This window comes from Capra hircus, chromosome 2, assembly GCF_001704415.2.
Source record: "Capra hircus breed San Clemente chromosome 2, ASM170441v1, whole genome shotgun sequence".
Lineage (NCBI taxonomy): Eukaryota > Metazoa > Chordata > Mammalia > Artiodactyla > Bovidae > Capra > Capra hircus.
This window is the reverse complement of record NC_030809.1, coordinates 108,383,631-108,404,231: the sequence shown is the minus strand read 5'-3', so window position 1 is coordinate 108,404,231 and position 20,601 is coordinate 108,383,631. Positions and strand designations below refer to the sequence as shown.

Sequence of the window (20,601 nt, the reverse complement as noted above, 5' to 3'; positions counted from 1 at the left end):
GTAGCAGGGTTTGTGATAAGGGGCATCCCAATTATGTTCTTTGCTGCTCTATTTTGTTTGGGGGTTGAAAAGGATTAAACGTGGGGATTGGTGCCTTTGGTCTGCCTTGTGTTGTTGACATTTTACTTTGAATTATTTGGTCTGTCCTTCCTTCTTCCCTCCCTCCCTCCCTTCCTTTCCTTTCTTTCTTCCTGTGAAACTGTCGATGTTGCGGTCACCTTTCTCAGTTATGGGCTGACTCAAAGCAGAAGAGGAAGAGAGTGCTCCAGGGAAGAAACCATAGGTGGATTGTTGTTGAGTCGCTCAGTGTGTCCGACTCTTTGTGACCCCATGGACTGCAGCACGCCAGGCTTCCCTGTCCTTCACTGTCTCCCGGAGTTTGCTCAAACTCATGTCCATTGAGTTGATGATGCCATCCAACCATCTCATCTTCTGCTAGGTCAGTGCTGGTTTTTTAAGGTCAGTTCCTAAGAATACCACATAAGAATACCGGGGAATAATGAAATTTAATTTTGGAGGAAACTGGAGAGAAAGTTCATTCCTGTTCCTTTGTTTCTACAAGTGAAGATTCTCGCAGCCTGCCTTAAAGTAATTTGCCTGTGGTCCAGAAGTCCTTAGAATCTCAGGCCATTTCTTCCTATTCAGTTCAGTGTTTTCTTCCACTTAAACATCATGGTGATTCTTCATTGGTGGGAGATATTACTGACTGAATTTTATACCTACTGTTTTAATAAAGTACATATATAATTTATCTGGGAACATATTTACCGTATACATGTTATGGTAAAAATGTATTGCATTAGAGGGGATCAAATGATCTCTATATGTATTTCTTTCTTCACCAGGGCATATTTATTTAACATGTAAATGAAGGTGATATATAAACATAAAATAGTTTCATTTCAACCATCATCTTTTGCCTGGGTTCTTGGAATAGATTATATTTTTAATGCTTAGTTAGAACCTGTTAGTAACATGGAAAGGTGTGAGAGTGTGTATGTCTGTATGTGTTGGCAAATAAGAGATTGAGGAGCAGCGAGTAGATGTATTGATCCTTCAGGGCTGATCATTCGCTGGAGCAGAGCTTCTGCGCTAAAGCCAGGTCCCTGCTGCCAGGCTGATAACTGTATCACAATGAGAGCAGCAACAGCATTCCCAGCAGTGTCTAGTTTGGAGCCATCCACTGTGGTAACCACTAGCCACATGTGGCTATTTCAATTTGAATAATTAAATAAATTTTCTGGGTGGCAAGGGATGAAGAGGCTGAGCACAGAGGATGTGCTGAGTGCCGAAGAATTGATGCTTTTGAACTGTGGTGTTGGAGAAGACTCTTGAGAGTCCCTTGGACTGCAAGGAGATCCAACCAGTCCATTCTAAAGGAGATCAGTCCTGGGTGTTCATTTGAAGGACTGATGCTAAAGCTGAAACTGCAGTACTTTGGCCACCTCATGCGAAGAGTTGACTCATTGGAAAAGACCCTGATGCTGGGAGGGATTGAGGGCAGGTGGAGAAAGGGACGACAGAGGATGAGATGGCTGGATGGCATCACCAACTCAATGGACATGGGTTTGGTTGGACTCTTGGAGTTGGTGATGGACAGGGAGGCCTGGTGTGCTGCGATTCATGGGGTCGCAAAGAGTCGGACACGACTGAGTAACTGAACTGATAGAATGTATAGCAAAGAGAGTGAGCCCTAATGTAAACTGTGGATTTTGAATGATAAGAATGTATTAATGTAAGTTTATCAGTTGTGGCAAAAGTACCACTCGGTCGGGGGATGTTGATAATGGGAGGCGCTGTGCACGTGGAGGAAGGGACAGGGGGTATATGGGGAAAATTCTGCCTTCCTCTCAATTTTGCTGTGACCCTAAAACTGCTTTAAAAATAAAGTAAAATACAGTTATTTAGTGACACTAGCCACATTATAATCAGTAGCCAACTGTGACTAGTGCAGCGGAGGAACTGTATTTTATTCATTTCCTTTCAGGTCTATAAAACCTGCACAGTCCAGTGAAGTGGGCTTCCCAGGTGGCTCAGTGGTAAAGAACCTGGCTGCCAAGGCTGGAGATGCAGGTTTTATCCCTGAGTCAGGAAGATCCCCTGGAGAAGGAAATGGCAATCCACTCCGGTATTCTTGCCTGGAAAATCCATGGACAGAGGAGCCTGGCGGGCTATAGTCCATGGGGTCTCAAAAGTGTCAGGCACGACTTAGCCACTAAACAAATCCAGTAAAGTACCTTTTGGATTGTGCAGATACAGACTATTTCCATGACCACAAAAAGTTTTACTGGACGGTGCTGGATGGTAATTTCTCAGAAATGTTCAAAACCTGACTAAATATTATTATGTTGGCTGTAAATATTCTGAGGCCACCTCCTGCTAGCACACAAAGCATTGCCATTGACTTAGACGTACGAAAGGAGACAGACAATGCTAACAGTTAAATTAAATTTTTTTTGACTATATGCTCTATTTGAAAGCTAACTGATTGTTATTTCAGAACAACAGTTACTCTTTTTTGTGTGTGGTGGAGCAGATACCCCCACTGACATAGGAAGATAGTTTTTTTTTTTTTTTTTTGCTTTTTTAAAAAAAATTTTTATTTTTACTTTATTTTACTTTACAATACTGTATTGGTTTTGCCATACATTTGGAAGATAGTTTTGAAGTTTGAATTTTATCTTACCCACTTAACTCTTTTAGGATGTTGTTGTGATTACTGTAAACACAGAATCCTCCCAAATGAAATCCAGTATTTTTAGAAGCATCAAAATGTTATATTTCCTCAAGAGATCTCTTCAGAGTCTTGGGGTTGAATGCAGTAGACAGAATCACTTCAGTTTATCTTCTTTTAGGTAATGAAGTAAGAAAGAACTGAGTAAACAGTTTTTGTGGGGTTTTTTTTGGTGAAATTAACAAAGACGTTGTGAAGTTAACTACAAAAAATGATAGCTATATCAGTTTTAGTCATTTAAGTGGCGAGTCTGAATCATGGTCCTTTTTTCCCCTTGGCTTTAAAACATTTTGGTAGTTGAGTAATTAAAGGATTTAATGGTTTCGTCTAAGTTTTATACCACAAAGCTAATAAAACATCCAGTATTGAAGTCAGAACCTTAATAGAAATTCAAACTCAATCACAACTGTTTGGGTAGGACACCTGCTTTATTAGGAGAGGGAATTAATGACTGAGGGGTGAAAAAAGTATCTGTGTAGGGAGATTAACTGGGTTTAATTTGGGCCAGTTCAGGAACGGTTTGTACTTTATCACGTTTAGTGTCCCTAGGGTGACCGGGCCAATCACAGAGAATGTTTTACTATGTAATCCTTTTTTATTTCTTTCCTTGTAGATGCCCTTTCCAGTTTCTGGAGTCCTAAATCCAGTGCCTGACCTTCAGCAAGGGTTGTTGTGGAAACATTTTTAATGTGGCCTTTCCTGGGCATATGGCTGGCTGAAATAGAAGGAGGGGAAGTGTCTCTGTGTATTTTCAAATTTTGATCATTCGGGCAAATTTAAGAATAGTGATCTTTTTGGCACAGATTTTTTTTTTAAAGTCAAGATCAGGACTAAATTGTTTATCTTTACTAAGATAAATGCTCTTTGGTTGTTTAAAAAGTGACAGTCTCTGGGGCAGAGAGAGAAGGAACCTCTTAGTTCATCTGTAGCCATCTTCCCAATTGTTTCCATAGAAGCAGCAAGGCTTTTTAAAGGCTATAATTTTACATCCTACACTTTAGAGCCCTCTAGAAATAGACAAATAGGCAGCTTTGTAGCTTATATGTTTGCTTAAGTAGTCTTTAAAGGCAAAGGGGCAACTGCCGTGCAGTCACTGGGATAGGGAGAAGTTGCAGGCAGGCGCTTGTTTGGCCTCGCTTAGAGAGGATGGTCCATTTAGGCTGTTGTAGTAAGAGTGACATTGTTGGGAGTTTCCTGGTAGCCTCGTGGTTGGGACTCTGCGTTTTCACTGCTATGGTCCAGGTTCAACCCCTGATTGGGAAGATCCTGTACACTGTGTGTCTTGGCAAAAAAAAAAAAAAAAAAAAGACATTGTTTTCAGCTGTATGTAGCTGTTTAAAAATGAAATATTCTCTTGGAGCTATTATACTTAAAAGGAGTAACAAAAATGTGAAAAGGTGATATTTATGAGGTCTGACCAACTTTAAACTTAATTGTATCAAAATTGATATACACAAAAAGTATTGTTTCCTTCAAGGGGACATAGTGGGATGGGGTCCACTTTTTGTTTATAGCCATCTTTTATTTTAAATTTTAAAATTGCCCATTTCCATCAGGCCTCAAGTGAAGAAAGCACACTGATTTTCTGATGTGACATTAATTTGCTCTTAAGGTCTTTCCCAGGCTGTTTTTAGCAGTTGCAGCTTGATCAGAATCGTTATTTAACCTCACAAAATGACTCTAGCCTTCACAGTGCTTTTAGTTGTTTAAAGGCAGTTTTGTTTACTATTATTTTTTAATAGATTCTGCACCACTACTTCATGGAAATAATGAGATTACCCAGGACTGTGGTTTGCCATTACAATGAGCTGTTTGTCTAGAGGCAGGAGTAGCAATAGCAAAAGCTGAGGGCCTGAGAGGATGCGTCATAGAGTGGGGAGGCGGGTGGGTTGTGAGATTCCAAATCCAGTTCTGTAAAGCCAGAGGCAAGACGGCATCATTGGAAGGCAAAGACTAGCACAAGGCAGCAAAAGACCTCAGACCCAGGCAGGAGGGGATTAAATGGAGAGTAAGAGCGCAGGGGACTGTTCAAGGTCACAGGGGTTCCACAAGGGACCAAGGCAAGTGGGGACAATGTCACTTTCCCCAGAAAGTGTCAGTGGATGTGTCTTGCTGGGCTGGGCACCTCATCTGAAGCTCTGCCTTCCAGGGTATCTCTGACCATCAGAAAGGCTCTCCAGGTGTGGAATCTCGCGGTCTCTGCATCAGCTGTGTGTAACTGTGTAACAAACCGTCCCAAAACTTAATGTCTTAAAATAATGACCTTTCTATTTGCTTACAATTCCATGCATTGGCCATTTGGGCTCCACTGGGCCGTTCTGCTGGTCTCACCTAGGGATAGTCCGTGGCCAGCTGGTCTGGGGCTACCTATTTTAAGACGGCCTCATTGTGTGTGTTGTGGTTGGTGCCAGTGGGTGGCTGGCCCTCTCTTTCCGTTGCGTCCTTCTCAAGGAAGTCCACCTGTATTTCATCCCTTGGCTGCTGTAGCTTCCCAGGATTGCTGGAGTGGAGCTGCAGGGGCTCTTGAGGCGTAGGCTTAGTGGTCACGAAGCGTCACGTGCCTCTTTCAGTTGGTCAGAGCACATCCCAGGGCCAGCTCAGACTCAGGCCAGAGGGGGGTTGGTCTTCCCGCTTGCTGGGAAGAATGATTTAAGTCACATGGCAACAGGAACATGTGTATGGAGATGGGAGGAATTCTTATTGCCATCTTTTGTAAATTCTCTACCACAACAGCTTTATTTAGCTCAAGGGTGATGAATGCACAGTGTTTGTCAATCACTGAACATTTGTTATTTTACTTGTGATTGGGGAGCTAATTACCTGACTACCTTCCCCCTGGTGGTTATAGTGTGGTTGACTACGGGTTTCATAAGCTAATGTGTTGTGTGAAGCATCCAATCAAATTCATTTTGGCAAGAAGAGTGGCTTTAGAAATGTATAACTTGCTAAGAAATCTACACATACCTATTCTAATGTAACATTTGAAGGGCAGAGGGTTAAGTATGTGTACGTGTGTGTGTGTGTGTGTGTGTGTCTGCACATGTGTGTGATGCTGATCCTTTTTTAGCCTTCAGGTGTTTTATTCCAGACTGACCTTCTTAAAATTCAACAGCACCACATTAAAAATATAGATTGTTTGCATGCATATGTAATTATTTCTCCTGCCACGTAGAAGTCAGTGAAGTAGGTCTGTCACAGCTCTAAAAATAACGTTTTCTCTGTATCACTCCGTGTAAAGGTAGATTGTTGCCTAGACAATCGTGAAAGTTTCTTTACTTTGAAGTCAATCCAGTGATATTGTACTCCCTGTTTTATAAGTCAGTTTTCAAAAAAGAATTGCCAGCCTATTAGGGTAAAAATATTAGAAACCCATTAATAGTTATCAACAGAATTTGCCCACTTTCTTTAGTTTATTATATACTAATAGAAATCATAGAAGGATGGGAGGTATGCATGTATACCATTTATTAAATTGAAAAGTCTTCTGGTAACAGCCCTTGTCATAAGATATTATATGCTTTTAGATGTGGAAAGAGGGCTGGTGTTATCTTTTTACGTATTTAAATGTTAAGTGGCTTGCTGTTCATTCCAGAGGGGCAACAGATCTGTACATGGATAAGATATGTGGAAATGTGGTTGGCTCACACCCATTTCTCATTAGAAGAGGATATTACCTAGACCTCTGAGTTACAAAACAACAACAACAAACCTCCAATTTTATTTTAAAGTTCCCAAATATCATGTAAGTAATAATAGATGGTCATCATAGAAAGTTTGGATAATACAAGTGGGTGAGAAGGGGGAAAAAATCACGGATTACATAATGGCCCAGGGGTAGATGCTGTTTGAATTTTGCCATAGGAGTGTAAGTGTAAATGGGATAGGACTGTAGATAAAAAGCATAAATTGATGTTTTTGGAAATTAATACATTTTAGCATTCCCAGTACTTTCACATTTTGTTTGTTTGGAGAAAGAAAAATAAGCTAGTCTTAGATTAATACCTGCTTGGCAAATGTGATTTGTTTCACATGTGTGATTTGGTACATACTGAGAGACAAATGTGAAACTCTGGGACTTCCCAGGTGACTCAGTGGTAAAGAATCCGCCTGCCAGTGCAGGAGACGTGGGTTTGATCCCTGGGTCAGGAAGATCCCCTGGAGAAGGAAACGGCAACCCGCTCTAGTATTCTTGCCTGGGAAATCCTATGGATAGAGGAGCCTGGCGGGCGACAGTTCATGGGGTCACAAAGAGTTGGGCATGGCAGAGCACACATGTGTGCACAAGAGTCGAACATACTTGATGATTACTGGACAGAAAACGTGTGTATTTTTCGCACGTATTCTCGGAATGCATTTACAATCTAACCTTAACGTCTGTGTTAGTTTATGTCTCAGAAGTATCTGCTCTGCTTTGCCTTTAGTCCTCTGGGTGTTATGGATTACCTTATTCTGGTATCTGTTACTTGTCTGATGGAAAGTGAAAACATTTTACAGAGAGTTCTGGGACAGAGGGAAGTTATGAGTAAGTAACTTTCCTGTTTGTGGGTGTGTTTGAGCACAGTAATGATTTTGAGATTTCACACTGACCTTTCATATCAACCCTTGAACTGGCAGCGAGAATTTTCTAGATTGGTTAAATATCTTTTTGTAGAACTAGGTTTTTGATTTCAGGGATATATGGGAGAAATGAATCTCTAGGAATTTAATGATCTGAAGGTTGAGTGTTTTGGTCTTTTAAGTCTGGATTTCATAGCATTTTCGACAAGAGGATGAAATCCCCATTGGCACGACTAGTGTTTATTTTGTTTTAAAGAGTTTTAAGGCGCTGCGGGAATGCCGTCCATTTCTCCATCAGCCTGAAAGGACGTCACGGTTGAGCCGTCGAGAAGAAAAACTGCCACTGCTTTGGCAAAACCTCAGATGCGTGGCCTCCTGGCCAAACGTCTGCGATTTCTTATTGTTGGAGCGTTCATGGTCTCCCTGGGGTTTGCAGCTTTCTATAAGTTTGCTGTGGCTGAAAAAAGAAAGAAGGCATATGCAGACTTCTACAGAAATTATGATTCCATGAAAGATTCTGAGGAGATGAGGAAGGCTGGTATCTTTCAGAGTGCAAAGTGATTTGGAATATAAAGAATTTTTTGGGTTGAGTTCCTTGGAAGTTTGTTCCTGTGTTCCTGAACTATGAAACTATGACTATCTGGGGTGAGAAATAGTCTCTCAATAAACAAACAATTAACAAACAAAAAAAAAGAGTTTTAAAATTACAAAGATATAAAAAAAACTTAGGTATCAAGCTGGTGAAAAATAACAGCCCTCAATTTCCTTTCCCAGCCATAGCCTGTATGGTCAGTGTGATGTGTATCCTTCCACATTGTTTTCCTGTGTATAAATATACACATCGATGTTTTTCCTCAAATGTAAATATTATACATGAAATGTGGTAACTGGGCATCATATTCTACAACTTGCAGACTTTATTTCTGCAAATAGTATATATTACATCTATATTTTACTTGCATGTATCTTTATATGTATTTATAGTAAAATATTATAAATATTCACAGCTTTCATTCTAGGTCATCTCTTACAGATCCACTTCACTTTAAAACATGCCAATTTATTTCTGTTTGGGGTCCATTTCTGTTACGTGGATGTACTTTACTTAACCAGTCCTTTAGCAGTTGACTCATGGGCTGTCTCCAGGGGTCCGTATTTCTGTAGATGGAGATCCAGAAGTGGGCCTGCAGGGACTTGGGGCATTGCATTTGTACTTCTGATAGATACCATGAAAATTTTCTGCACTTGTTATGTTAGTTAACTACCCTCTTAGTTGCTTCCATTTCTGGTCTTAAAGATAAAAGAATGTTAGACCCAGAAGGCAATGGCAACCCACTCCAGTACTCTTGCCTGGAAAATCCCATGGACAGAGGAACCTGGTAGGCTGCAGTCCATGGGGTCGCTAGGAGTCGGACACGACTGAGCAACTTCTCTTTCACTCTTCACTTTCATGCATTGGAGAAGGAAATGGCAACCCACTCCAGTGTTCTTGCCTGGAGAATCCCAGGGACGGGGGTGCCTGGTGGGCTGCCGTCTGTGGGGTCGCGCAGAGTCGGACACGACTGAAGCGACTTAGCAGCAGCAGCATGTTGCCTTATTTCCTACTTGACTGAGACCTGCAATATCTAAGACCTGGAGGAGAAAATGGTGGATGGAGGGGTAGGTAGTGATGGGTTGAAAAGAGGAAAGTTATCACCCAAGTTTAAGAAATCAAAGTTGCTTCACTTTATTAACTAAAAAAGTGAGATGTTGTGAAGTGTGTTACTATGGACAAATTTATGGTAAGAATTTTAGAATTGGTAAAAAGTCTGGGCTATACAGTGTAACTAAATTGATTAATATACCCTTTTGGTTAGAAGGACTGGGGACTCATTAAAATTACCCCCACATTACAGGGCATTCTTTATAAAGTAGATATGGGAATGGGGAGATAGGAGTTTCATCCATCATCCCAGGTTTTGCCCAGCAAAAACTGAGCCTCTAGGTCTTTGGGGATTGCAGTCAAGCGTGTTCTCATGAACCCTGGAAGTGGACAAGACCTTAGCAGCAGCAATTTGGTATTCCCCAATTCCAGATCCTCTAACCTTGGTATGACATAGCTCGTCAATAAGCTTGTGCTTTTGCTTGTGTTTACCTGCTCCTCTGGGCTTCCCAGGTGGCTCAATGGTAAAGAATATGCCTGCCAATGCTAGAGATGAAGGTTTAATCCCTGGATCGGGAAGATCCCCTGGAGAAGGAAACGGCAACCCGCTCCAGTGTTCTTGCCTGGACAAGAATCCCATGGTCAGAAGAGCCAGGTGGGCTGCAGTCCCCAGGGTCACAAAGAGTGAGACGCGACTTAGCAACTAAAACAACCTGCTCCTCTCTTCTGCTGACTCAGGATTTTGGCTCAGTCATAATAACCCTTATGGCTCTTTCAGCTTCTCTTTTCCTCTTTAGCCATAGCTTTGGCTACTAACTGCCGGATTCTCTGCTTGTCAATTTTAATCCCAAAGGTTGAGCATCCAGATTTTACCTAGTGGCTACATAGGGCATCTCCCAGCCTATAAACTGCTGCCTTAAACTCAGGCGCCCTCCTCAGGTAAGGGTGTAGCATCCTGAGCTCCCTCCTGGGAAGAAAACTTGGATGTGGCTGGAACCTTCGTAACATTACTCCTAGGTAAGTAACCAGTCTAGAATGTAATCCTGAGTAATGCACTTTTTTGTTGTAGTTAAAAAATATATACTTTACGGTGTGCTTTAAAAGCAGCTTATTCATTTAAGTCAGTAAATACTTCCTGGGATGCAGCCTTCCTTTTGCCATATGGAACGTAAGTTGGGAAAGTTTCTGCCGTGTCTTAGTTGTAAATTGTCTTCAGTTCTGAAATATTGATGTGTGGATCATGAGATACGGTCTTGCCTTTTCTGCCAACTCGAAAGTGCTGTGAAATAGTTCATCCTGTTTATGTAATGATGGTGAAGTTATGAAAAATATACCTGGAACCTGAAACTCCTGGAATAGCTCATTTTCCTATGTGAATAGTTTCATCTTAACTGTATCTTTTCTGCACACACCGGGAAGAGTGTCTGGTCCTTCTTAATTTCATTAGGTGTTTGGTGCTCCAGTGTTTCAGAGGTGACCAGTTATTAATAGTTCTGGAAGGTTTCTCTAAGCTGCTCTGTCTCCTTCCTAAGAGTCATTATTAAGTATCTACCCACACCCTCTTTTCCTTGTTTTCTTCCCTCCTCGACCCCAGTTTCTTTCTCTTTCAAGTAAAGGCTGGCAGGCTGAACATTTCAGTAACCGTTGAATGCCCGAGTCCTTAATTTGGTGCCCAGGTCTCCCAGTCCTCGAAGAGCAGTTTCCCTGTTACCTTTAAAAATCAGAACCATGCTCATAAAATGCCATCTTAGTTTGCCCTCAGACCACTTGAAATATAATCTGATTTGCAAGGCAGCACTTAAGCTCCTGTTTGATTATCATTTTGTAGGAATTTTTGCTGGGTCTGAGAAAGACGAACAGCATGTTTGCCTTTGGAAAAGACAGCCAAGTGGTTTTCTTTCATTTGGGGATGTTTATTCTGGTGGTCTTGAATTCTGTGTTTTAATCTGCTTTTAAAAATGCCTTTTAGCACATAAGCAAAATTAAACTTTTATTACAGTCTGTGCAATACTCTTTATTATTTAGGAGAAAAATCTTTTAAATACTTTCTGGTAAGGCCATGTGTAATTTAAAGCTTGCATTTTGACAGCCTGGTCTTAGCTGATAGGCATGCTAATCTGTATTTGATTGCTTTGGTGGGGAGCTGGAAATCACCGAGTACCTGGCTTAGAGTACATTTATAAATGTGCTTTCTTTGGGTTTTCATTTTGTGAAACGATAAAGTGGATTTTCCTACATGTTTTATTATATTTGACTGTTCATCTGATTACTGGATTTAAAAAAAAAGTTTAGCCATCTTTCCTTTTGTTGACATGTCCCATTGTTTATTTACTTATTTTTTTTTGATGCTCATGTATGTAGTGTATGTATAGAGGCCCTTTCATCAGTTACTTTGCAGCAAGATAGTGCTCTAGGAAAATGGATTTTTTGTGTGTGTTTTAAGAATTTCCCACTCGTTTCTATTTTGGTTTAGTTTTTTATTACATTCTTTTCATTCTCCTTCAGAAGCACCAAAGCTTGGCATAAATGCAGTTATGTATAGAATAGGTGACTGTATCATTTTCTTCCTTTATATGTGTGTAAAATAACAAAAATTACATATGACCAAAGAAAAATTAGGGGCAATAAAAGTTACTTGAGTCTTGAGGGAGAATTTTATTTTATACTCCATGAGATACAGTTATCTTTGGAAAAAAATGTTGAAAATTGAAATTCTGGGAGATTTAAAAATTTTCTCTATACCATGAAGACTTAAGTACTTGTAAAAGTGATGCAAGTCAATGGGATGATTTTGATACCAGTCTGTGGAGCACCCCTTGTGTGCTGAGGACAGGACCAAGTACTTCACATGCTTTCTACCGTATCCCTAGCTTATTCCTGCCAGGATTGGTATGATTATCCCAGTTTTACAAATTAGGAAGCAGAGGCTTGGTTGATCGCATCACCTTTTGAAGATCACACCACTGGATCTGAACCCAGTGGCATCTGGTTGCAGAGTCCCTGCCCTTTCCAGGGTTCCTTTGGCCTCCTCAGCTTTTGTTGTGTCGTCTGCCTTTAGGATTTTCAAGCTATGAGGACAAGGAGTTAACTTCCAGAAGAAAGGTCCCTACGTTAGAAGCAGCATCACATGACATTAGAGCTAGAACTCGCACATTACGCCAACTTGGCCTGGATCTCGTTGGCATCATTTACCAAGTCTGAGACTGCGAGCTAGTACCTGGGCCTTATTGAGCTTCCCGGTGTTTCATCATCCAAATCAGGACCATCATATTGGCTCTGCAGGATAATGTAATGCCTAATGAGGCTTCCCAGGTGGTTGAGTGGTAAAGAATCCACTTGCAATGCCAGACACGCTGGTTCAGCCCCTGGGTTGGGAAGATCCCATGAAGAAGGAAATGGCAGCCCATTCCTGTATTCTTGCCTGGGTAATCCCATGGACAGAGAAGCCTGGTGGGCTATAGTCCATGGGGTCGTGAAAGAGTCAGATACTCCTGAGCAACTAAACCACAACAACAATAAGAATGCATAGTGAGTAATATAATGATAAAGGTGATTATAATAGTAACAGCACTGAGGAGCTATTATGTCAACCGCTGAGTTAAATACTTTTCATAGTTAGTCCATGTAATCTTCACATTAGCGCAGTGAGGCAGCTTCAGTTACCCCTGTTTGACATAGAAAGTTGTCAGTATGTGAAGACTGTTTTTATTATTTATATTTTCTTTTTTTAGAAAAACTTTTTATTGGAGTATACTTGCTTTACAATGTTGTATTAGTTTCAGGTATACAACAATATTATTTGTATTTTCCATACCAGGTACCCTTCCATTGGTATGGATAATTGAGTATCCAATGACTTAGAAAATCCACTGCCATTCAGTAAACTTTAATACTCATTAAAATAGATCACGTGATTTTATCTCCAAGCCTTTTATTTTAGTAGTCGCTGTTTCATATATTTACTACTCAAATGTTTTAATAGATTTCTTTCTTTGTCATACAAAGTACCCCCAAATTCAGTCAGTGACTATTTGCATAAAGCAGCAGTTCTCATGGCCTGTCATCTACCTAAATCAATGATGGGGGTTTGGGAGGTTTAAGAAAGTTACTAACATTAATGCTGAAATGTTGACAGCCGTAGAGAACACAGAATTCTGTCAGTGGACTCAAAAGACCTTTCATTATAGAAGAGAGAAAATTATAGAGCTTTGCTCATGTACTTCCCAACATTGAAACCAGGCTAAAAAATTCAGCCAAAACAGCAGACTGTTAAATGTTTAAAAGAAAACTAACCTGTGCAGATATCCTACTTTTTAAACATGCCTATAATATCCTGGAATCTCTTGCCTGGTGGTCAGAGGCCTTATGGGTTAAGAAGATTGTTCTTCACGTGTTGTGGAAAGTGGGATGGTGGTTCTCAGGATCCAGAGAAGAGGGTGGGAATGAGTCTGTTCTGTAGAAAAAGACCTGAGCTAACGTGAGCTGGCCAAAGGTCAGAATTTATACACCTCCCTGCTTTTACTTGATCAGAGGGTGGGTTGATTATCCTCAGTCTATTTATTTGGTGTTTGCTCAGCTCAGGTGTGTGCCAGGCATTGCTACATCTTGGTAATATAAAGAGGAGCTCCCTTTGAGGGTTGACCTTGAAGGAACTTAGAAAGTCTCCAGGAGAAAACAGGGAACTGATTACATCCCAGTGAGGTCATTCTCTAGCGGAGCTGTGTAACTAAGATTCAGTACTGATCACCTTTTCTCCAAAGTCCTGTCTCTGCGCCCGCATATCATATCGTTATTGTTAGAATTCTAAAGGAAAGGATTGCAACTCCAACTTGTGACATTCCCGCCATCCACTGTGTTGTAAAGTTTGTTCCAAGGTGGAATTGTGGTAAGAGATAGACAGAGCTAATATTTTGATGACACTTGGTAATTCTCTTCATAAAGACAGCTTCTGAAGTTTAGTATTGTCTATACAAACATGGTTTAAATGCTAACAGTTGAATATTTGCATATGTAAGTATGTGTATGTATGAATCTCTGTTTAGCTTTTTGATGTTCTTGTATTAACATCATGCTTTTATCTTGACTATAAGCTGTAGACTTTTAGACAATCAGTGTTTAAACTTTTGACAAGGGTGAGAACTAATGAAAAGGAACAATGGTTTTTCTGTTTTCTCAGTAACTACATTTACCATTGTTCTGAAAATTTAACAAATGACCACAGGATGTGAATTTAATCAACTTGTGCCTTTAAACAAAGATATCCTGGTTGTAGTGAAATTTTTCTACTTATCATCATCCTGCTCACACGTTCCCTTTTCTCCGAAATCAACTGCAGTTTATTATGATTTAACCGACTCAACAAATAATTTCAGTACAAAAGAAATGGATTTGGGAAGCAGAAGGAACCATTATTTCTGACTCTGTCTCCTAGATCAGCATTTGAAGTCAAAGATTTTAACTTTGTACTGGAAAAATATTTTTGTATGTAGGTTGGTCCTTCATTTAAAAATACAACCTCTTCTCTGTAGCCTAGGTATAATTGGAGGCGCTATTTGGTGAGTGAGGCAGGGTGTATTGTCTTAATTCCCTCCGTTGCCCGCAACTACAATTATATTATCTTTGACAATTTAAATAAAAAGTTTTTTTTTCTTTAAAAAAAAAAAAATCTGGAAGAAACTAAAGCATTTAGTGGAGACGAGTTTAGAACCAGCACTTTCCCTAGAAATACTGGCTTTCATCTGATGGGCTGTTTTTCTTGATGCAGTAGAAATGCCTTGCGTTTGACTGCGATGTCTCCCCTGGCATTGCCTATCTGTGTCATCTGAGGGGAAAAGCTCTGAATCCGCGTTGCTGATCATCGGCGCTTCATCAGTGCTGAGTTAGTAGCCACTCCGCCCAGGACTTTGCATGCATATTTTCTTTAGTGCACATATCAAGCCAACGAGGAAACCGAAGCTTACGATTACACAGATTTGCCAAGGACAGATTTAGTTTCTCTTCCCTGAAAGTCCATACTCTTGACCATCGCTGTGGTGCAGCTTGGCATGGCTTTACCTCTTCGTCCCAGAATTCTCGCCGGGTAGGCCAGCTGCGCCACTGTCCTGGCTCTGCGGAGACGCTTCCTTTGGCATCTATCGCTGTTGCTAATTGAGCTGTTGAGTTTCATCCCATTCCTTTTTCCCACAGTGAAACCTGTTAACAAAGAGAGTCATCGATTGTCACGACTGTTCAAGGGCGCAAGGAAACGAAGACTTCATTTCTTTTCTTTGTGAGCCCTCCATGGCATGCCAGCATGTTCTGAGTTGCATTGCACAATGAGATAAGCACATCATGCTTACATGATAAAGTTTAAAGAAAACAAGTCAATCAGAATTAGCAACAGGTATGTAAAATACTAGATGAAAGCAAGGAAAGCAGGTTAAGGAAACTTGACTTCTCCTCCATCATGACAGCAAAGCGAGTGAGAGTCCGGAGGGCTCGCTGTGAAGTCTCATCCGTTTAAAGGTCGACTCTAGGACATGGCTGCTTATGTTCCTAAGGCTGCGTCTTTAGGTCGTGGCAAGATTGCTAGGAAAGCAATTGAGAGACCAGAGTTTTTGCGTTGAGAGGGGAGTGCTAGCTTGCTACAGACCACTCAGAGAAAAGATGAGGGGTGGGCTAGCTAAGTTTTCTTCTGTAGCTGAGGGCATCTTTCTGACAGACATTGGGTTTGGACAGTGGAAGGACAGAGGCCTACAAACAACTCTGTGATGTGAGAGGGAGGGAAGTAAAAGGAGCCGTAGGAAAAGCCCTCCCCTCCCCAGGAAGGAAGGGACAGGGCCACGGGCCATCTCAGTGTGCAGTGGAAGGCCTCCTAGTCATGGCTAAGCTACACAGTAAGTCCCCTGCGTGTGAACCTTCAAGTTGAGAACTTTGAAAGATGTGAATATGCGTTCCAGCAACACCAGGCTGAGTGTGACTGCTGCCTGCCCTCCACCTCCTCCTGCTGACGGTACCATCTCCTCCCCCTCCTCCAGGCAGTGACTCTTCTTTCCTGCTCACTCAGTGTCAGCCCTTGTGTGTCAGCTGCTGCAGTATTGTCCTTTTTGAGGTACTGTACTGTCAGATGAAGAATATTTATTTTTTGTGTTTGTTTTTATGTATTATTTGGGTGAAAAGTATTATAAACCTATTACAGTACTATATAGTCGATTGTGTTAGTTGGGTACCTAGCTAACTTTGTTGGACTTCCGAACATGCTCTTAGAACGGATCTCATTTGTATGTAGGGGACTTACTGTACTTTGCAAGGCAGCTGACCAACAAATTGAGAAAGTGAAGTCGCTCAGTCGTGTCTGACTCTCTGCGACCCCATGGACTGTAGCCTGCCAGGCTCCTCCATCCACGGGATTTTCCAGCCAAGAATACTGGAGTGGGTTGCTATATTCTCCAGGGGATCTTCCTGACCCAGGGATCGAACCTGGGTCTCCTGCATTGCAGGCAGACGCTTTACCATCTAAGCCACCAGGGAAGCAACAAATTGAGAGTTAAGTGTACGTGAAAAGATCTGAACACATTTAAAATTTTGAAAAAACTTTTTTTTCACTTACTGGACATAAAGAGACATGTTTGGTCTACCAAGGTGCTATAGTTAGTCGCTTGGTTGTGTCCAACTTTGCAACCCCATGGAATGTAGCCTGCCAGGCTCCTCTGTCTATGGGATTCTCCAGGCAAGAATACTAGAATGGGTAGCCATTTCCTTCTCCAGGAGATCTTCCCAACCCAGATCTCCCCCTTTGCAGGCAGATTCTTTACTGTCTGAGCCACCAGGGAAGCTCAAGTACCACATAAGTCATAAGAGAATTGGGATTTGCCTGGCCAAGGCAATAGTGCCCCCCTCTCCCCCACTGCCAAGGACTGGTGTTACCTTCTGGGAAATCTGGGATCATTGCTCATCTCTTAGACTAATTGGATACCTCTTCTCTCCTAAACAAATAGTACTTGATAGAAAAGGAACAGACAAAAGCTGTCATCATCCCACATTTTATGCCGCGCTGTTTGATTTCACTTTGAAGGTAGGGCAGTCAGTGATCACAGTAGGGGATGTTGGTTGCCCTGATATATCTCTTGTCTTACTTCCAGCCCTGCTAGTGACTTGTTTCAGTATTTCATCCTTGTTTTTTTCCTTTCATTACTTTTCACCTGTTGTATTTTTTGCTTCCTGAAAATAAATGGTTCATCCCACCTTTTTGCCTTCATTGCACCTTTGGCTACTTTCTAGAGTGCTAGTCTCTCTCTCTCCCTTTTTTTTTCTGCTATATAAGTTACATGCGTCATTCAGGTTTCAACCCAAATGCCTATCCCAAACTCTTGATTTGTTCAGTTCTTAGGGAAAATCACCTACAACTGGGTAATGCAGCTGTGTGGGCATAAAGTTTATATGCTCTGGTAACTTTCAAATCCTTGAGAAGAGGAAACATGCTTGTCCCAGGTTTTATATCCTGAGTAACATTCAACAGGGTTCTTGCCACTTGGCAGGAGCCAGTGGTTATTTGCTGAGAGGCTGAATGGACATCAGTCTTTTGACTGTTCTGCGAGTGTCCAGTTCAGGCTTTCCCATCTCCCTTTTGGACCTTCTGGGATCTGTTTTTACTTATTTTACTTTTGGGGGGGCTTGGTGGCGGAGGAGAAGTCTGTCCTCTGCTCCTGCCTGCTCTCTGTGTGTGGAATTACCTCTGCAGAAAGGTGACACCTCTTGATTTTGTCTCGGGCCTTCCAGGCTCACGATGAGAAGTTTCTGTCAGTATGCTCGTGTCTTTTAAGCTGAGTTGGCCCTTGTTTTTGCTCACCCTCTTTCGGGAGCGTTGGGGAGGACTGGGGGGCAGAGGACGAGGGCTCCCCTGCCTTCGTCTTGGTATGTGTGGTGCCTGTGTATCCCACGGTCATCGTTTTCGGTGGTAGGACTTTGACCTGACTGGTCAGCTTCCCAGGAAAGATGATACACATTGATGCTGTGAAAGTGAACTTTCCCAAGACATCCTTTTGGGAATTTTCTCTGCTTTGGTGGCTCTGTATAAGTCAGTTGCCTACTGTGGACATTCAGGCCAGGCTGCGGGACCCTCTGTACAAATGAATCACACACAGTCCTCTCTGTCCTGTGGGACTTCCGTCAGTGACAGCAGCAGTGCCACCGATTGCAGAGAGAGGCTTTCTGGGGCAGAGCACGGGGCTCGTCTGTGGCACCCTCTTGCCCTTGTGTGGGCTGGTGCTCTCTCAGTCCCTTCTTTGTTGGGATGCCCATCAGCAAGAGGAACTTCCGTATATTTCTTCCTTAATGATGACACAGTATTATGTTTTTACTATCCCTCTGAAAAAGTGAAAGTGAAAACGTATGTCACTGAGTCGTGTCCAACTCTGTGGGACCGCGTGGACTGTAGCCTGCCAAGCTTCTCTATCCCTGGGATTTCCCAGGCAAGAATTCTGGAGTAGGTTGCCATTTCCTTCTCTAGGGGATCTTCCTGAGCTAGGGATCGAACCCCAGGCTCCCACATTACAGGCAGATTTTTTTACTGTCTGAACCACCAGAGAAGCTCATATTGTCCCTATACATATTGTATTTTCAAAGTGGAGAGAATTTAAGTGATTTGCTTCTAGTGATCTTTTTCTAAGTTGTGATGCTAACATGGATTTGATATTAAAATCAGTAATTGATGTTTTTTCTTTTATAGAGCATATTTGTTTCCTGGGCTGGCTTTGATACCTATCTATATCCATATCTCTATATTATTCATTGACTATATCAATGAAAAAAATATATACCTTTCATTCATTCTATATATGAAGGCCAATACGAAATTGAACACGGTAGATCTGTAATGCAACACATTCCCATGTGACTTAAGGAATTCCAATATATTACTTTCCAGGCTTCCTTTGTGGAATGTTCTTCTTAGATAAGCTGGAAGAATGGGATGCTTTTGAAAATATTGGTTAAGTTGTAGTGAAACACATCACCAAGTTGGGTTTTGGCAGTTGGTTCAGATTGATAGGAAATGCCTTGTGGCAGGACAGCCCGGGCAGGCCCGAGAAAAATCTCCTTTACCTGCCACAGTGCATCTGCTATTGCTGAGAACCCAGGCCTGGAGCTGACCTCATCCCTCCACCCCATCTGCTGTCCCCTCCCACTCCTCTGCAGCACCTGAACTGGGGAATACTTCTAGCACCCTGAAGGGGTTGGGTTTCCCTGGTGGTTCCGATGGTAAAGGATCTGCCTGCAGTGCAGGAGACCCAGGTTCAGTCCCTGGGTCGGGAAGATCCCCTGCAGAGGGGAATAGCAACCCACTCTAGTGTTCTTGCCTGGAGAATTCCATGGACAGAGGAGCCTAGTGGGCTACAGTCTATGGGATTAAAAGAGCTGGACACGACTGAGTGACCACACTTCAGACCTAGAAGAGGTGGGCTGTGTAGGTAGCCGCCCAGCTAGGGGGACCTGGCTGAGACCTGCTCGGGAGAGCAGGGTTTTCTTTTGTTCATAAGCTCATCTGTGGATAAGAGGTGCTGTGGTGAAATGGGCTTTGCTTTTAGAAGGTTGAAAGCACCTGGGTCATGTCTTCTGTTGAAGGCAACCTATAATGTTTCTCAGCCTAAAGACACGCATGTCTGTAAGGGCTTCCCTGATAGCTCAGTTGGTAAAGAATCCACCTGCAATGCAGGAAACCCGGTTTGATTACTGGGTCGGGAAGGTCTGCTGGAGAAGGGATAGTCTACCCACTCTGGTATTCTGACCTGGAGAATTCCATGGACTGTATAGTCCATGGGGTCCCAGTGAGTGGGACATGACCGAGTGACTTTCACTCTGCTCCAGTTAAGAACAGTGATTCTTCTCTTCATTAGATGGCTCACCTCCCTGAAAAAAAGACATTTAGCCCCTTCTGGAGTGCCCAGCGGAGAAGGCAATGGCACCCCACTCCAAAACTCTTGCCTAGAAAATCCCATGGATGGAGGAGCCTGGTAGGCTGCAGTCCATGGGGTGGCTAAGAGTCGGACACGACTGAGTGACTTCACTTTCACTTTTCACTTTCCTGCACTGGAGAAGGAAATGGCAACCCACTCCACTGTTCTTGCCTGGAGAATCCCGGGGACGGGGGAGCCTGGTGGGTTGCCGTCTATGGGGTCTCACAGAGTCAGACACAACTGAAACGACTTAGCAGCAGCAGCAGCAGCAGAGTGCCCAGACCCAGGAATTTCTTGTCGGAATTCCAAGATCTTTTAACAGCCAAACACAACTTTTGCCTTGGTGTGTAGGCACATTTCTGTTTCTGTCAGAGTAAAGCAGGCTGGTAAGTCATAAATTAGGAAAACATTTTGTAACTTGTGTTTATTATTTAACAAGTAGAGTAAATAGCTGGCCTCAGAAAACCCCAAACAAAAACAAAACTCCAAACCAATTTCAGGTCATTTGGCAGGGGACTGTTTTACTGTTTGTCAACAGTGAGGTTGTACCTTCTCTGGAAGTTGGGAAGCCATTCCTCTGTCACCCTCTGATTTTGTTTGCTCTCCCTTGCATCCCTCTCTCTCATTGCCTCAGCCCAAGTGTTGGGTGGGGAGATGAAAGCCTCCAGGGGAAGCCTGGGGGCCCTTTCCTCCTCTCAACTGTTTATTTCCCGTCTTTTTGGGTTACAAAGTTTTCC

General features: G+C 42.3%; 1 protein-coding gene and 1 non-coding gene across 2 annotated transcripts in view; one reads left to right on the top strand and one right to left on the bottom strand.

Annotated features, from left to right (window-relative positions):
* Positions 1-20,601, top strand: part of STK39 (serine/threonine kinase 39) — a 318,038-nt gene that overhangs the window by 8,550 nt on the left and 288,887 nt on the right. The gene's annotated exons all lie outside the window — the stretch shown is intronic.
* On the bottom strand, positions 16,370-16,442 carry TRNAC-GCA. The gene has a single exon. It is a non-coding gene; the product is annotated as a tRNA-Cys (tRNA).